This window comes from Ursus americanus, chromosome 10, assembly GCF_024610735.1.
Source record: "Ursus americanus isolate L20-20 chromosome 10, mUrsAme1.1.p, whole genome shotgun sequence".
In the NCBI taxonomy this organism is placed as follows: Eukaryota; Metazoa; Chordata; class Mammalia; order Carnivora; family Ursidae; genus Ursus; species Ursus americanus.
In genome coordinates this window covers 68,665,047-68,683,502 of record NC_142136.1, presented here as the reverse complement: position 1 = coordinate 68,683,502, position 18,456 = coordinate 68,665,047, and the positions used below count along the sequence as shown (strand labels likewise).

General features: G+C 40.0%; 1 protein-coding gene and 1 long non-coding RNA gene across 3 annotated transcripts in view; one reads left to right on the top strand and one right to left on the bottom strand.

Annotated features, from left to right (window-relative positions):
- The window catches only part of LOC148109382 (uncharacterized), a 121,478-nt gene extending 104,992 nt beyond the window's left edge, over positions 1-16,486 (bottom strand). The window contains exon 1 of the long non-coding RNA XR_015725978.1: positions 12,438-16,486. This is a non-coding gene — a long non-coding RNA (uncharacterized LOC148109382). The remainder of the gene's footprint in view (positions 1-12,437) is intronic.
- A 152-nt stretch (positions 16,487-16,638) lies between these two features.
- The window catches only part of USPL1 (ubiquitin specific peptidase like 1), a 33,701-nt gene continuing 31,883 nt past the window's right edge, over positions 16,639-18,456 (top strand). The window contains exon 1 of one of the 2 annotated variants that reach the window (XM_045797016.2): positions 16,639-16,773. The gene's annotated coding sequence lies outside the window, so the exon portion shown is untranslated. The remainder of the gene's footprint in view (positions 16,774-18,456) is intronic. The other variant, XM_087865217.1, reaches the window with a different exon arrangement.

Here is an 18,456-nt window from a genome sequence, read left to right as displayed (position 1 = left end):
AGTTCTAGATATATTTTAAAAGTAGAGCTGACTGTATGTGCTACAGGATTAAATGTCTTGTGTGATAGGAAAAAAGGAGTCAGAGATGATATCAAGTTTTCTCACTTGACCAATTAGAGGGATGAAGTGCCCAGCACTGAGATGAGGAAGAATGTGGGAGTGGTAAGTAGGAACAGGGGAGAGCAGAAGTGACTGATGAGACTCAGGCATTTAGTTTTAGACATATTAAATTTGAATTTGTCTATCTATTTGGAATCAAGTGAATATATTAGGTAGGCAGATTGATATGTGAGCCTGAAGTTCTGGGGAGAAGTTGGGGCTGGAGATATAAACTTGGGAGTCTTAGCATCTATATAGTACTAAAAGCCACAGGACAAGATAAGATTAGTTAGGGAGTGAGTGAAAATTGAGAAGAGATCTGGGTTCTGAGCCATTCCAATGTTTAAAGAGGAGGGGAACCAGCACAAAATACTAAAAAGGGAAAGGAGAAGACTTGAAGTAAGAGTACCAGCAGTGAGAGAATCAACAACTGTGTCAAATGCTGCTGAGAGGGGAAAGGAAAATGAGGACTGAGAAATGACTACGAGATCTGGCAACATGGATGTCAATGCTGATGTGGAAATGAACAGTGCAGTGGGGAGGCAGGAATGAAAGCCTGACTGGCCTGGATACCAAATAGTAAACAGAAGAAGGTAGAGACAAGAGCTATACAAGATGATAAAGCTCTCTTGAGGCCTTTGTAAATCTGAGTAAGAAAACAAAATAGTATCTGGAGGAAGATCTTTTTCTCCCAACTTCTTATTGTGCATGTTCAAACATACAGAAAACTACAATATGACAATACCTTGTATATCTACCACAGATTCAACATTTAACACTACACACATTAACAAACACACAGTTTTTCCTATTTGTACATATGTATACATACACACACACACCCTTCTGAATATTGAAGATAACTTCACCTCTAAATACTCGTCAGATACATCTCCTAAAAAAAAAAAAAAAAAAAAAAAAAAAGACAGGGCAATTCTCCTACATAACCGCAATAACCATTAACAACGTAGGAAAATAAAAAATACACTCACAAACATATTCTATAGCTATGCATATTAAAATTCCCCCCCAACATGTTTTGCAGCAGTTTTTCTCAAGCCAGGATTTAATTAAAGTCCATGCACTGGGGGGAGGAGTTAAGATGGCGGAGGAGTAGGAGACACCGTTTTCAGCCGGTCCTCCGAGTCGAGCTGGATAGGTACCAGACCAGCCTAAACAACCACGGAACCAGCCTGAGACGCAGGAAGACGCATCTGGATCTCTACAAATGAACATCTCCAGCGCTGAGTATTGAGGTACGAAGCGGGGAGCCATGAAACTGTGCACAGATATCGGAACATAAACGCAAGGGGGAGGGAGCCGCCGCGTTCGGGTGCCGGGAAGCGGTAGCCACTTGCACGGGAGAGCGGGCGGGGCTCGCGGACGGCACCCGCAAAACAGCAGACTGAGACCGTGAGCCCGGTGCGCGCGCCACTAGGCATCTCGCAGAATACCGGAATCCCGGTGCGCTCACTGGATCCAGACTGAGACTGGGAGATCCGGGAGCGCGCGCGGGGCGGCTGGCGGCTGGCGGCATTAGAAACACAAAGGACAGAGACGCGCCGGCCCTGGAAGTGAGGGCTGGGACGCCGGGTGTGGGGCGCACATCCCGGGACGCTGCAGGGTTGAGCAGCACCAACAGAAACAGAGTTAAAGTGGCCAGAACATTAGTAGAGAATGGGCCGCAATCCTTCTGTTCCGTGACAGAGGCTGAAATTTGGCCGCTGCTGCTCTGACTCTCAGAAGAGGCACAGCAAACCGCCAGGGAAAGCCGCCAGAGAACAAAAGCCTGGAAATACCGGCTCAGGGAGTGCCCATCCCCATCCCCCCTCGCAGGGGACGCGGAGACTCTACCCAAACAGGGTTGCCTGAGTATCGGCGCGGCAGGCCCCTCCCCCAGAACACAGAAGGCAGGCTGAAAAATCAAGAAGCCCACAACCCGGGCTCCTGGGTGGCGCAGTCATTGAGCGCCTGCCTTCGGCTTAGGGCGTGATCCCGGCATTCCGGAAAGGAGTCCCTCATCGGGCTCCTCCGCTGGGAGCCTGCTTCTTCCTCTCCCACTCCCCTGCTTCTGTTCCCTCTCTCGCTGGTTGGCTGCCACATAAATAAATAAATAAAATCTTTAAAGAAGAAGCCCACATCCCTAAGATCCCTATAAAACAAGGGGCACGGCCTGGGACCCAGTCAATAATTTGGGCTCTGGAAACCCCGCAACCTCTCCTCATCAGAATGACAAGAAGGAAAAGCCCCCCCCCCCCCAGCAAAGAAAAGACAGTGACTCTGTGGCCTCTGCCACAGAAATAATGGATATGGATGTAACCAAATTATCAGAAATGGAATTCAGAGTAACGATGGTCAAAATGATGAGTAGAATTGAAAAAACTATTAACGAAAAGGTTACTGAGAATATAGAATCCCTAAGGACAGAAATGAGAGCGAATCTGACAGAAATTAAAAATTCTATGAGCCAAATGCAGGCAAAAGTAGAGGCTCTGACGGCCAGGGTTGCAGAAGCAGAGGAACGGGTTAGTGAATTGGAGGATGGGTTAATAGAGGAAAAAATGAAAATAGAAGATGGTCTTAAAAAAATCCATGACAATGAATGTAGGTTACAGGAGATTACTGACTCAATGAAACGATCCAATGTTAGAATCATCGGCATCCCCGAGGGGGTGGAGAAAAACAGAGGTCTAGAAGAGATATTTGAACAAATTGTAGCTGAAAACTTCCCTAATCTAGCAAGGGAAACAAACATTCGTGTCCAAGAGGCAGAGAGGACCCCTCCCAAGCTCAACCACGACAAACCTACGCCACCTCACGTCATAGTGCATTTCGCAAATATTAGATGCAAGGATACAGTATTGAAAGCGGCCAGGGCAAAGAAATTTCTCATGTACCAAGGCAAAAGCATCAGAATTACGTCAGACCTGTCTACACAGACCTGGAATGAGAGAAAGGGTTGGGGGAGCATATTTAAAGCTCTTTCAGAGAAAAACATGCAGCCAAGGATCCTTTATCCAGCAAGGCTGTCATTCAGAATTGATGGAGAAATAAAGACATTTCAGAATCGCCAGTCACTAACCAATTTTGTAACCACGAAACCAGCCCTACAGGAGATATTACAGGGGGTTCTATAAAAGTAAAAAGGCCCCAAGAGTGATACAGAACAGAAAGTCACAGCCAATACAAACAAAGACTTTACTGGCAACATGGCAACATTTAAATCATATCTCTCAGTAATCAGTCTTAATGTAAATGGTTTGAACCATCCCATAATACGACACAGGGTTGCAGATTGGATAAAAAGAAATGACCCATCCATTTGCTGTCTACAAGAGACTCATTTCAAACCCAAAGATGCATTCAGACGGAGAGTAAGGGGATGGAGTACCATCTTTCACGCAAATGGACCTCAAAAGAAAGCTGGGGTAGCAATTCTCATATCAGATAAATTGGCTTTTAAACTACAGACTATAGTTAGAGATGCAGAAGGGCACTATATTATTCTTAAGGGAAGTATTCAACAAGTGGATATGACAATTATAAATATATATGCCCCCAACAGGGGAGCAGCAAGATACACAAGCCAACTCTTAACCAGAATAAAGAGACATATAAATAAAAATACATTAATAGTAGGGGACCTCAACACTCCACTATCAGAAATAGACAGAACAACCTGGCAAAAACTAAGCAAAGAATCAAAGGCTTTGAATGCCATACTCAACGAGTTGGACCTCATAGATATATATAGAACACTACACCCCAGAACCAAAGAATACTCATTCTATTCTAATGCCCATGGAACATTCTCAAGAATAGACCATGTTCTGGGACACAAAACAGGTCTCAACCAATACCAAAAGATTGAAATTATCCCCTGCATATTCTCAGACCACAACGCTCTGAAATTGGAACTCAACCACAAGGAAAAATTTGGAAGAAACTCAAACACTTGGAGACTAAGAACCATCCTGCTCAGGAATGACTCGATAAACCAGGAAATCAAAAATCAAATTAAACAATTTATGGAGACCAATGAGAATGAAAATACAACAGTCCAAAACCTATGGGATACTGCAAAGGCAGTCCTAAGGGGGAAATACATAGCCATCCAAGCCTCACTCAAAAGAATAGAAAAATCTAAAATGCAGTTTTTATATTCTCACCTCAAGAAGCTGGAACAGCAACAGAGGGACAGGCCTAATCCACGCACGAGGAAGCAGTTGACCAAAATTAGAGCTGAAATCAATCAAGCAGAAACCAGAAGTACAGTAGAGCAGATCAACAGGACTAGAAGCTGGTTCTTTGAGAGAATCAATAAAATTGACAGACCACTGGCAAGACTTATCCAAAAGAAAAGAGAAAGGACCCAGATTATTAAAATTATGAATGAAAAAGGAGAGGTCACGACAAGCACCATTGAAATTGGAAGGATTATTAGAAATTTTTATCAACAGCTATATGCCAATAAACTAAGCAATCTGGAAGAGATGGAATCCTTCCTGGAAACCTATAAACTACCAAGATTGAAACCGGAAGAAATTGATTCCTTAAACAGGCCAATTAATTATGAAGAAATTGAGTCAGTGATAAACAACCTTCCAAATAACAAAACTCCAGGCCCGGATGGTTTTCCTGGGGAATTCTACCAAACATTTAAAGAAGAAATAATACCTATTCTCCTAAAGCTATTTCAAAAAATAGAAACAGAAGGAAAGCTACCAAACTCATTCTATGAGGCCAATATTACCTTGATCCCCAAACCAGGCAAAGACCCCATCAAAAAGGAGAATTACAGGCCGATTTCCCTAATGAATATGGACGCCAAAATCCTCAACAAGATACTTGCTAATAGAATCCAACAGTACATTAAAAGGATTATCCATCACGATCAAGTGGGATTCATACCTGGGATGCAAGCGTGGTTCAATATTCGCAAATCAATCAGCGTGATACATCATATCAACAAGAAAAGACTCAGGAACCATATGATCCTCTCAATCGATGCCGAAAAAGCATTTGACAAAATACAGCATCCTTTCCTGATTAAAACCCTTCAGAGTGTAGGAATAGAAGGTACATTTCTCAATATCATAAAAGCCATCTATGAAAAGCCTACTGCAAATATTATTCTCAATGGGGAAAAGCTGGAAGCCTTTCCCTTAAGATCAGGAACTCGACAAGGATGCCCACTCTCGCCACTATTATTCAACATAGTACTAGAAGTCCTTGCAACAGCAATCAGACGACAAAAAGGGATCAAAGGTATTCAAATTGGCGAAGAAGAAGTCAAAATGTCTCTCTTTGCAGATGACATGATACTCTATATGGAAAACCCAAAAGAAGCCACTCCCAAACTATTAGAAGTTATAGAGCAATTCAGTAACGTGGCAGGATACAAAATCAATGCTCAGAAATCAGTTGCATTTCTATACACAAATAACGAGACCGAAGAAAGAGAAATTAGGGAATCCATCCCATTTACAATAGCACCAAAAACCATACGTTACCTTGGAATTAACTTAACCAGAGACGTAAAGGACCTATATTCTAGAAACTATAAATCACTCTTGAAAGACATTGAGGAAGACATAAAAAGATGGAAAGATATTCCATGCTCATGGATCGGAAGAATTAACATAGTTAAAATGTCCATGCTACCCAGAGCAATCTACACTTTCAATGCTATCCCGATCAAAATACCAAGGACATTTTTCAAAGAACTGGAACAAACAGTCCTTAAATTTGTATGGAAACAGAAAAGGCCCCGAATCTCCAAGGAACTGTTGAAAAGGAAAAACAAAGCTGGGGGCATCACAATGCCGGATTTCGAGCTGTACTACAAAGCTGTGATCACAAAGACAGCATGGTACTGGCACAAAAACAGACACACAGACCAATGGAACAGAATAGAGAGCCCAGAAATGGACCCTCGGCTCTTTGGGCAACTAATATTTGATAAAGCAGGAAAAAACATCTGGTGGGAAAAAGACAGTCTCTTCAATAAATGGTGCTGGGAAAATTGGACAGCTACATGCAAGAGAATGAAACTTGACCACTATCTCACACCATACACAAAAATAAACTCCAAATGGATGAAAGACCTCGATGTGAGACAGGAATCCATCAAAATTCTAGAGGAGAACATAGGCAACAAAGCAACCTTTTTCATGACACATCCCCAAAGGCAAGAGAAACAAAAGATAAAATGAATTTATGGGACTTCATCAAGATTAAAAGTTTCTGCACAGCCAAGGAAACAGTCAGAAAAACTAAGAGGCAGCCCACGGAATGGGAGAAGATATTTGCAAATGACACTACAGATAAAGGACTGGTATCCAAGATCTACAAAGAACTTCTCAAACTCAATACACGAGAAACAAATAAACAAATCATAAAATGGGCAGAAGATATGAACAGACACTTTTCCAATGAAGACATACAAATGGCTAACAGACACATGAAAAAATGTTCAAAATCATTAGCCACCAAGGAAATTCAAATCAAAACCACACTGAGATACCACCTTATGCCAGTTAGAATGGCAAAAATAGACAAGGCAAGAAACAACAATTGTTGGAGAGGATGTGGAGAAAGGGGATCCCTCCTACATTGTTGGTGGGAATGCAAGTTGGTACAGCCACTCTGGAAAACCGTGTGGAGGTCCCTTAAAAAGTTAAAAATTGAGCTACCCTATGATCCAGCCATTGCACTACTGGGTATTTACCCCAAAGATACAGACGTAGTGAAGAGAAGGGCCATATGCACCCCAATGTTCATAGCAGCAATGTCCACAATAGCTAAATCGTGGAAGGAGCCGAGATGCTCTTCAACAGATGACTGGATTAAGAAGTTGTGGTCCATATATACAATGGAATATTACTCAGCTATCAGAAAGAACAAATTCTCAACATTCGCTGCAACATGGACGGCACTGGAGGAGATAATGCTAAGTGAAATAAGTTAAGCAGAGAAAGACAACTATCATATGATTTCTCTCATCTATGGAACATAAGAACTAGGATGATCGGTAGGGGAAGAAAGGGATAAAGAAAGGGGGGGTAATCAGAAGGGGGAATGAAACATGAGAGACTATGGACTATGAGAAACAAACTGAGGACTTCAGAGGGGAGGGGGGTGGGGGAATGGGATAGACCGGTGATGGGTAGTAAGGAGGGCACGTATTGCATGGTGCACTGGGTGTTATACACAACTAATGAATCATCGAGCCTTACATCAGAAACCGGGGATGTACTGTATGGTGACTAACATAATATAATAAAAAATCATTAAAAAAAAAAAAAAAAACTTAGGAGAGGAAGACAGTCTTCAAACTTCAAAAGGACCCAATCAGGTACAGTTAAAACTAGTGCATAAGTAAAATTCCATAAGTTTGATACTTAGAATGATATCATTCAAAGAGGGATAAACCATCTTAAATCATTGCTGGAGACCTCAAGCTGAGAAATCTTAGGAACCAATTCAAAGTAGATGGTCTTTGGAAGAAAATGGCTTCTACCTAAGACCTTGCAATGAAGTAGATGACTGTATGAAATGTAGATAGCTTCCACTCAAGGCCTACAGAACAACACTATAAATTGTTATGTTTTAATCTGCATTATTTTATTATTTTTTATCTATCTGGTTTAAAGTTACATTTAACTATGTTACTTATAAAACATTAAAAAAAAAAAATAAAGTCCATGCACTGCATTTGGTTATCATGTTTCTTTAGTGTCTCTTAATGAGTTTTTGAAAAGACCTGTCTTTCAGAATGGATCTGACTGATCCTTGGTGAAGCCACTTAACTTGTTCTTCTGTCTTAGAAAGGAGTTTCTGAAAGTAGTAAATATATTCATTATTCCTGGCACAATATCCTAAAATTAACACTTTCCAACTTTCCTCTATCTCTCTGCCCTTTCGTTTTCAGAACATTGTCAATTTATTCCAGATTTTTTCTTTTTTTTTCTTCATTTAACTGCCACTTATAAGCTCTGAAGACTCAACTGAGCAACATTCAGGGTTTATATATTCCATAGTCAGAAAAAATATACTACCACCTCTCATTTACCGTAAGAATCATGGGAGATCTCATCCTAAAACTAATCAGTACCCAAACCATTTTATTAAGCACTACAAACTACATTTGGAAAATAAAATGAATTCTCTGAAATTTCTTTCCTAACTAGCAAAATAATAACTGAGGGTGAAAGCTGCTGTCAAATATGCCTACATGACTGGAAATTACAAGAGCCAAATGAGTGCACTGGGTCTGGTGCTAGTATCCGCTATACACGCTTCTATGCAGTAAACAGCTTAAATACAGATGAAAGATTTGATTATACTTGTACTTGGGCTTCTATAACTGGTCATTCATGTATAAACTCTTTAAACAACTTAATAGATGTTCTTTAAGGAACTTAAAATGCAAACTGACCCAACAATGTTTATGACTAGAATTCTAAAGAACATTTAGGCATTGTCAATTTATCTTAAAACATTTTCTGCCACAATCTTCAAATTATCTTTTCCATATGTTGCCAAACCTTAAAAACAGATTTTTTTATACAAATGATTTTATACAAATGAATTTTATACCATTTAATTCAATAAATATTTCAAATTCCTCAACTTACATTGTTATTTATGTTTCACTATCTTTTAAAACCTGCATTTAGCATCTTATATGAAGTATAATTTATGATAAAGGAGTTCATTTATGAGTTCATAAAGAAATAGAACAGTTCACCTGACCTGGTGAAATAAATGACCAAAAAAAAAAAATGGTTAAAAATTTTTTCCCCAAAATTTTATTTTTAAGTAATCTCTACACCCAATGTGGGATTCGAACACATAATCCCAAGATTAAAAATTGCATGTTCTACCAACTGAGCCAGCCAGGAGCCCCCAAATGGTGAATGCCTTTAAACCATTTCATTTCACTAACCTGGACTTCCTTAGTGATTTGGCATTAGAATTATAATCAAACCACTACTGCTTACTTAAAGTGCTGTTTTTTTAACTCCTTAGGGCCTATCACACTACCTTCTTGCTAACTCTTCACTACAGTAGGAGGGAGTAACTGGTCTGATAAGTTTGAAAGAAAAAATTCTGAGGCTCAGCCACTTCCTCTTCCCTTTCCATTTGGGATTTGTCTAACTGAAGCCAGCCATTTATTCTGGGCTGTTCTCTATCACACAGTAAATACAGTGGGACAAGCTCCATTCTTGTAGACAGAGAAACTTGAGGTAAATCAGCCTAATTCTGGAATGCAATACTAGGAAGTTCATTGCTGCTGCAAACCTCGGCCACATTTCCCAAACAACTTTTTCGGTAATTAAACTTGTATATGAATCTTCATCTATGTGATTTCTGCATCTTATTTCTTAAATGGATCTATACTTCAGCAAGGAAGAAAGGTGGGGCATTACTATCAACCTCTAAACTATGTACACAGCACTATTTCGGTATTTTATGCCCATATGAACTGTACAGTATAACTGGTGTATAAACTAAAACAACCTAAAGGTTAAATAGTAACATAATAATTACCTAGCAAATATAAACTATAAGAAGCATAAAATTATTAACAAATAAGTGAGAAATTATCATCACTGGTAAGCATCAGAAAATCTGGAGAAGCAAAAAAACAGATGCCAAGACCCCATGCCAAACCCACAGAATCAGGAATAAGACCCAAGCAATTGCATTTTTAGTAAGTTCCCAATATAATGCTGATCCATACCAATTTAAGAACCAAGGTATACACAGTGAGTGCAATGACTTTGGAAAAAAAAGAGACTGCTGTAAACTATCAAAGGAAAGATTATAGCAAACACAACTTCAAACAAATTTTAAAAGACATGCAGGGTTTAGATGAGATGGAAGATAACGGAGGGAAACCAACACTTGCTGAGGGCTTATTAACTGCTGGGCACTGTTCTACGTATCACCTCATTTAAGATAATTTCATTTCATACATGGGAAAACTGAGGCCCAGACAGATTAAATAATTTACCTCAGGTCACAAAACTAGTTAAATGACACAGTGGGATTAGTGGATATTTTCATCATATGGATGAAACTGAGCCTCAGGGAAGTTAAGTATTTTGTTGGAAGAAACAAAACTGGAAAGTAGCAGAACTGTGATTAATAAGTGGACAAGCTGAAATCAGGTTTGTGAATCTAAAGACTGTTTCTTTTTTTTCTTTTTTTCTTTTTATGGTAAAGGGGAGGAGAGAAGTCTATTGTTTAGGAAAACACAGAATAGGAAAGCAACAGTAAACCTAAAAAGAAATCAAATTAGACGGTCAAAAAATAGTCTACATCTTAACTCATGATGTGGTCAAAGAACCACACGTTAAAGACCACAACAGCTTAAAAATCACTTAAAAAAAGAGGATTAAAAAATCATTCAATAGTTTTGTCTTGATTAACTTACTAAAAATTACTAATTGCAATTAGCAATCAGAATCTAATTATTAGATTGAACCAATGACTTAGCAACCAGCTGGAAAACACCAACCTAGTCAAAATAGTCAAATTAATTTTAAAGTTAGCCTCAATTTAGAAGTAAAATGTGTAAGGCCAGAGGAATTTTATTTATTACTGTAATTTTTAAAAATTGCCTTATGACAATGTTTTATAAGAGGTCTTTGTGATAATTATTATTAAAGACTTTCTAAAAAGTAAAGCTAAACGTTTACTTATCCCTATTCACCTCAACTGTTTTTCTATCTTTAAGACCAAAGTCAAAATTCAATTCTGAGGCTCTTCCTGTAATTAAAATTAACCATTTTTCTTCATTGTTGCTACTATTTCTTGTACATCTCTATTTAGTATTTATTTCATTTTGCCTTTGTATAAAAACTATTTGTTTGCAAATGTTTCTACTTTTCTTTAGGGATAAGAATTATGCATTATTCACCTTTGTATTCCCCAGCATTTAGCATAGTGCTTTTCATAGTCAATAAAAGCTTGTTGACAATTAATATTTTTCTCAGTAAGAAGATGAGCATATAAATTACATATACATCTTCCAAAAAACCCACTGAACTACCAAATATAAAAACATGGGGAAATATACCATTGAAAACATTCCATTTTAAGAGTAGGTTTTGTCAGCCATATGAATTGGGAACTATGAAGATCGTTCACTGATCAACGAGTATGTACTATGTATTACAGAATGTAAATGTAACGGAACAAAATAAGATGCAGCCCTGCCCTCACAGAGCTCACAACTTAGTAGAGACAGACAATACACACACACACACACACACAATGAAGAAAACAAACAGCAGATGGTAATAAGGAATTAAGAGTAGGGATGGCAGGTGAGGGCTGCTCAGATAGGGTGGACAGCTTGACAAGAGAAACTGAGGCTGACACTTGAAGGGTAAGAGTCAAATATATGCAAGGAAAAGGGGAACGGCCCAGAATTAAGGCCCTACAGCAGGGGTGGTGATCATATGCTACAATGCCTGCTTCGGGGTAATAGTTACTACAGCACATTCTCCATTTTTCTATTTATCAATTCTTTTGCAGTTGTTTCTATCACTTCTTTTCTGATGGTTCAGATATTCCAGGATAAATTTAAAAATGGCATGAACTCAGGGGAATGTCAGACTGTTTCCAAATAATCCTAATTTCCCTCCGGTCGTTATGACTGATAGATTCATCTCCAAATGACAACTGTGTCCCAATTAGGAAAGAAGAGTATTTTTCTAGATCAGCTTCAATTTTTTGAGTTGGAGTCCTCCTGACTGCTAATCAACAAGTTGCGTAATTACTTCAATAATTACTTATAGAATGTTCTTTTGTCTTCAGAAAAACGCCCTGCTGCTTTCTGAACTCTAGGTTGCTCTAGAGCCTAGGGAGAGAAGACAGACCGAAAGGAGTCCCTACCCACTGGGCATTCTCAGATCTACTGCTACAGCTACATGTGAAATTATGAGAGCATGTGATATACTGGAAAAAAACCCTGCATTAGAAATTAGAGGATATAGGGTCTAGTCCCAGGTCTGCCACTTTGTTATGCAAATTCGGGTCAATTGTTTACTTTTAGGTTTAGTTTTCTTATTGGTAAAGGGGGAACACAAAAAAGTTGCATCTTAAACAAAGTCAACTGTATGTGCTTGGCAAAGAAGTTTGAGAGAAAAATATCAATTTAAATAGTACTCAATGAGTATAAGCCCAGGAGTGAGCATGAGCTGGAAAACATAAATATGTTGTTACAACAATTAGTCCATTCTTATGAGCCTCTCATTGAAAACCTTGCTCTGCTGCAGGATTTTAATGTTTAAACATTTACATACTTATTTATATATACTTACATATATACTTGTTTGTTTGTTTTGGACAAGGTCTCTACATATAATCCGCTTGCTTCATCTAGGTCTCAAATAAAGAAACAGCCATTCAGATGATGTGATTATTTCATCATGCTTATTTTAGAATCAAATAGGGTATTGACTCCACTATACAACTATACTATCCTGGCACAGAGAGCACGTAAGTCAAAGTTGATGGAACCCTGGAATATACTGTTGAGACCCTGGGCCATCAATTTCTTGTTATTGGTAACTAAATAACATAAAAACACAAATGACATAGTTTTACTAACTATGTCACTATCCCAATAGAGCTGTGCCACTGTTTAGGGAAAAGACATTCACATATATGGAAAATGAGGATTGTACAAAGTTATTAATTGTATAATGCTTTTAATAAAGACCAGGAAAAAATCTAAATGTCCAAAAGGAGAGGGCTGATGAAGTGATACATCTTATAATGGAACATTATGCTGCCATAAAAATGAATAACGAACCACCTTATTTAATGACATAGAACTTCTACGCTAAATGAAAAAAATAAGGTACATAAACTGGGCATAGTACCATCTATGTTAAAAAAAGGCAAAAAATAAAATATGTGTAGTATTCATTTGCTTATATACATGTAAAAGTTTTTTGGAAAAATTTATAAGAAACTGTTAGCACTGGTTGCTTCCTAGGCAAGGAACTGGGTGGCTAAGGGGCAGGAGTAGAAGGAAAACTTTTCACTGCATATTCTTTTTTATCTTTTGAACCAGGTGAATGTATTACCTAATCCAAAAGAAAACACAGAATTTAAATCGGCAGTAAAGTAGTTTGAGATAAAATAGGATCATGTTCTTAATGGAAAACATTTACAAAAAGTAGGCATAGTTCTGAGGATAACTATCTGCAGGTAGGATATTGAAACTGTGATTATCTATTCCAAACTTCTCACTTTATAGAGCTATAAATGAAGGCCTTGAAAATTATGTGACTCATGTAAGGTCACACAGCAAAAGAGGAACAGAAATCAGATATTCCAATACCTACTCTACGACTCTTCTTTATCATACTGCTTTCTCATTTTGTGTGGGCAAAACACAAACAAGTTTAGGCTACATAATGGGTTGTCATGTTCCGTCTGAAATTAAGAGTCTAAAGTATGAAATAACTTCAAATCCTCAGGCTAATTTCTTGTGTGGCCTTGATGTGGCTACACTTACAAATATGTGAATGCACATATTACAATATGATAAATGTACTTTTTTCTATCCTATCTCAATTGAATTCACTGAGGGCAAGAACTAAAGTGTCTTATTTTAATTCTCTAAATATGCAAATGCCTAGCACAAGTGTACTGTCAAAAATATTAATATAGGTTCACATTCCTTAACCAAAACCCAGAGCCTGGACGTGCTTTAAAAATAGTAATTTCTTGGGACGCCTGGGTGGCTCAGTGGGTTAAGCCTCTGCCTTCCGCATCCAGCTCCTTGCTTAGTGGGGAGCCTCCTTTTCCCTCTGCCTGCCACTCCCCCTGCTTGTGAGTGCTCACGCGCTCAATCTCTCTCTCTAACAAATAAATAAATAAATAAATCTTTAAGAAAAATAAAAATAGTAATTTCTTGAAATTTAAAAATGTTACAAGGTACACAAACCATTATGTAATACCTCCCATACCACTGGCCAAGGGCAGCACCCCATTATCAAACATATAAATATTTTCTCAGCAAAATATATGGGATAAAAATTATATATAATTTCTCATTTGCTCACGTAATATTTTGTTACCAAATGAATTCTGTCTCCAAGTTTAAAAAGCTTTTGGTTTGCAAGCCTCCTGAATATTGGAATTAAATAAGAGATTATATAGACTGTATTCACAAAGGTGCTGTTAAAAAATATGGTTAGTCACTTTAGCTCTCATCTTTTTGATGAGATCAGAACAACCAATCACAGCAGGCAGCTTTTACATCCCAGGTTTGGGCTGAAGACTTGGCTTGTGATTAAGGAATCCAACCTAGCAGATAGGACAAAACCTGACACTATGAGAAGAAAAAATTTTTAAAAAAGAAAAAGAAAGAGAATCCTAATTGTACATTATATTCCTATTGCAGCTGTTCATTAATTTAATAAAAGCTTCCTTTGATTAGATTGTGTTAGTTTTTAATTGGAAACAGGTAGATAAAATTTCGGTCCCACACTGCTGACAACAGGATTGCTTTAATTATCCTGGAAGATAACTGCACTCTTTCTGGGACCAGTGTACATAGAAAGAGGCATTCCAAATATATTGGTAAAGAAAAAGCATAAACGTATTCAATTTTTTCAACCTGGGACCGCTACTTTAATATAAATGAAAATTGCCTCTCCTGTATTATCATTCTTTTTATCTTAGAATGTCCTGCAGAACTTTTTCTACTTTTTACAAGGGGGAAAAGCTCTGTGGAGTCAAAACACAGTATACACTAAATCCTCTTTTCTTTCCACAACCCAAGTCCCACATCCATTTTGTTTCTATTACTATTACATATTTTTTCCTGGCAAAAAATCAAATTCGCACTAAAAGGCTGTAAATCAACTTTACAATGTTTCATTGATACAGTTCAGTTTCGCAATGTTGATTTTTCAATCTTAAAATTTTAACTACAATTTTAACTGAATCAATTATTTTGTTCAACTTACGAAGTTAACAATTCAGCAAGCATTTTTTTACAAAAAAAATAGTGTATGCCATCCTAAAAATGGAAATAGCAATGGTGAACAAGAAAAACTCTGAGTTTGGCTATTATTTCCAGAAGGAAATACTACGTTCTCATATTTTCATAATTCACTTAAAAAAGAGAAAACTAGTTACATCTTACAACAAATACACCAGTATATTAATAATCAAGTAAGACAGAAAAGGTAAAACAAAAACTAACCAGCCTGGTTTTCAGTCTGGAGAAAAAACAAAACAAACTCCCCATTGGATTTCTGGGCCATCCGCATCCGTAAGTACCGACAACTAAAATCCTTTTTACTGAGGAATTTCTTGGTATATGGGACTTGTTTCCTCTATACCGCCCTATCAAAATTACCAGCATTTTTCCAGAATATAGTTATTTAGTTTGAGACCACTAAAAATACCCCACAGTCCAAAATGCCAACAGCGGTTACTCTGTAAAAAGAAATGGTCAGAAACTACATATTACTCTAGGACATAGAACCAATCTACCAAAAGGACTTCTAGAATACGCTGCCCCAAGCTTCAATGCAACTCAGAAATAGCACACGCGGTCACGATGTCCCTTAAACCACATGACCTTCCTACGAAAGCAGAGCCTTAAACTTATCAACTAAATGAGAACTCCCCCTTTCTCTTAAGTTAAAACAAGGCAGGGCAGCTGAAATGAGCGCAGCAGGGACGGATCGGCTGCTGACTAGTAAGAACGGGTCGTGGATAGCAAAGTCCCTGCGCTTTGACTACTCCCCTTACCGTTAGAAGATCTGGGAGGGAGGAAAGGAGGAGAAACACCCCAGAATCCTGGCAGAAAAGCCCCTGGCCTCGCAGATGGGGTTTAGGGAGACAGGGAGGGGCAGCTCCGTGTGTGGTGAACCTTTGTGAACACACACTCTGTGGCTGCTCGGCTCTCACCGAGGCTTTAGGAGAGGGGACTACGGGGGCCTTGCGCGACCCACAATCGTCGTGGAGGCCGCAGCGCTGCAGGGACGCGCCGGCCGAGAGCCTCCATTGCACCCTCCGCCTCTGCAGGCTAGGGAGCCCTTCCCTCGCCCAACCACCCACCCACCCAGGTCACTCTCCGCCGCGTCGACTTCCGACCCGGGCTCGCGCGGGCCAGGGCGCAACGAGGCGCGTGCCAGTTTCTTTCCTCAGCGTAATCCCTCCGCTGCCGGACGCGCACTAGTTTTAATCACGCCCCACCCCCTGGCCGCCGGCGTCACCTCCGCCACTCGAGCGCTTTCCAGCAGCTTCCAGAAACGTCGCCTCCCCAAACCCAGCCACTCACAGATGCAGGGCTCGGCAGCCACCGGCCCCGCCCCTAGCCGTCGCCGCAGCTGAAACTGCGGCTGCGACAGCCGGGCGGACAGCCACGCCTCTGCAGAGGCCGTCCGGAAGTGCTCCCGTTCTCGCCTTCCCCGCCACGCTGACGTCCTTTCAGGCCCCGCGCCGAGCAGGAAGGGGAACTCTTTTGCCGCGGACACAAACCGGAAGCTCCTTCTGTAGCCCAGAGGCCGGTGGGGGAGGAGCAGGCCGAGGGGAACGTGGGTTGAACGTTGCGTGGTGTGGTGTGGACCGAACCTGGAACAGGAGTTCGGACCGACCCGGTGCGAGGAAGGGGAGTGCACGCGGCAGGTAAGGGAGGAGAGGAAGTAATTTCCCCCGGCTCCCCAAATCAGGAAGGCGAACGGAGCTGGGGAAAAGGGACTGCCTGTGGGGTAGTCGGCGCGCAGAAAGGTCGGCTGCCCTGGGAGAGGAAAGGGGCTGGGACTGGGCTTAGGTGGGAGGGCTGGTGATTGAGGTATGGAGGTAGAGTTACTGATTTCTTTTTGGCTCAGAGAGGTAAATGCTGAAGAGAAACCAGAGTTGTTGTTTTGTTTTTCGCTCTTCCAAAGAGCTTGAAGATGGGGAGGGTTAACGGAACCCTGCACCTCCTCGGGTTTCCAGGGTCGGGTTTTGAAACTGAGATGTCTTGGTCCTGTGCGTCTCTGATTGTGGAGGGCTGGGTTTGGTACTAGCCAGGGCTGGGCGCCCAAAGCCGACCGCATCCCTCGGCGTCAAGTCCGCTGTGGCCTTACCTTTGACAATTTATATGGTGAGCCCGCTTGGTCTTGGAGGGCAAACTCAAAATAGGTTTAAGGCACTTCTCGGAGCAGGTGGTTCTCTGGGTTTCCCCACTGTGCACACGGGACTGTGAAACAAGCTTCATTACATATCTTTCGTCATTCCCAGGGCAACCTTTACACATTCATTGTGCTGTAACTGCGTTCATAGGGGGCTAAGTAATCCACATTCGGGGTCCGGGAGTATCAGTGACTCACAGAAGTAATGAAAAGAGGGCGTCAGAAGAAAGGTGCTGAGGGTGAAGTGGAGTAGAGGAGAGTAAAATTGGAAAGCCAGGTTGGTCTCAAGTACAGTGAGCTTTAGGTCATAGTACTACCTTCAGGTCCATACTGAGCGGGAATGGGATGGAGAGGTGGGAATTTGAGGCTTCCAAAGAACTGTCCACAGAATTTGGTGACTTTTACTGCATGAAGAAGTGGGAAGTGAAAGTTTCGAGGACCACTCGAATTTTCTAGTTGTGTGTGTTTGGGAAGAGGAAGATACCAAAGTCTAGGTGAGATAGAAGAAAGAGGAGCAGGTAGGTAGGGAGAACAATGAAGATAATCACTGAGGGCAAGGTAACTTGTAAGAATCTCCCCAGGGTTTTGTATATAAGACAAAGTTAATTGTTTTTGGAAGACCTGGATAGCTCACCTCTGGTATTTTGTTTAATGAATTTTCTTTAGCGGGGTTTTGCATATTCAGAATTTCCACCAACCTATTTGCTTTTCCTATTGAAATGTTGGCTGCTGGGATCAGAATCAGAGCAGATTTGAAGGCTTCTTATGTTTTTCTTTTATAATAGAGAGAGAAAACAGCCCCAAAAAAGTTTTCTAGATCCCTCAGGCAGGTGGAAATTTTCATCAGAAACATCTTATTCAAGGTATATAGAGTACCAGTTTTTCTTTTGAGAATGATATAAGATGTGCAGCATGTTTTCTACATAGAGTGAAATATAAAATTAGCACCAAATGAATAGTAGTTAAAATTTACTGTCTGTTCAGGTGCTAAGCATTTTACATGTATTGTATTTAATTCTTGGTACAAACCAGTGTTACAAATTTCTGAACCCAGATGAGCAGTTGTAAACCCATGCTTTTAGCCACTCTGGAACCATAAGCAGTTTGACTCTTTCCTGTATAGTTCCCTTTTGTAAGTATATTATAAATAGAGCCAGCCAAAAATAATAAATTGGTGTTGTCTGTGAGGAGCTGA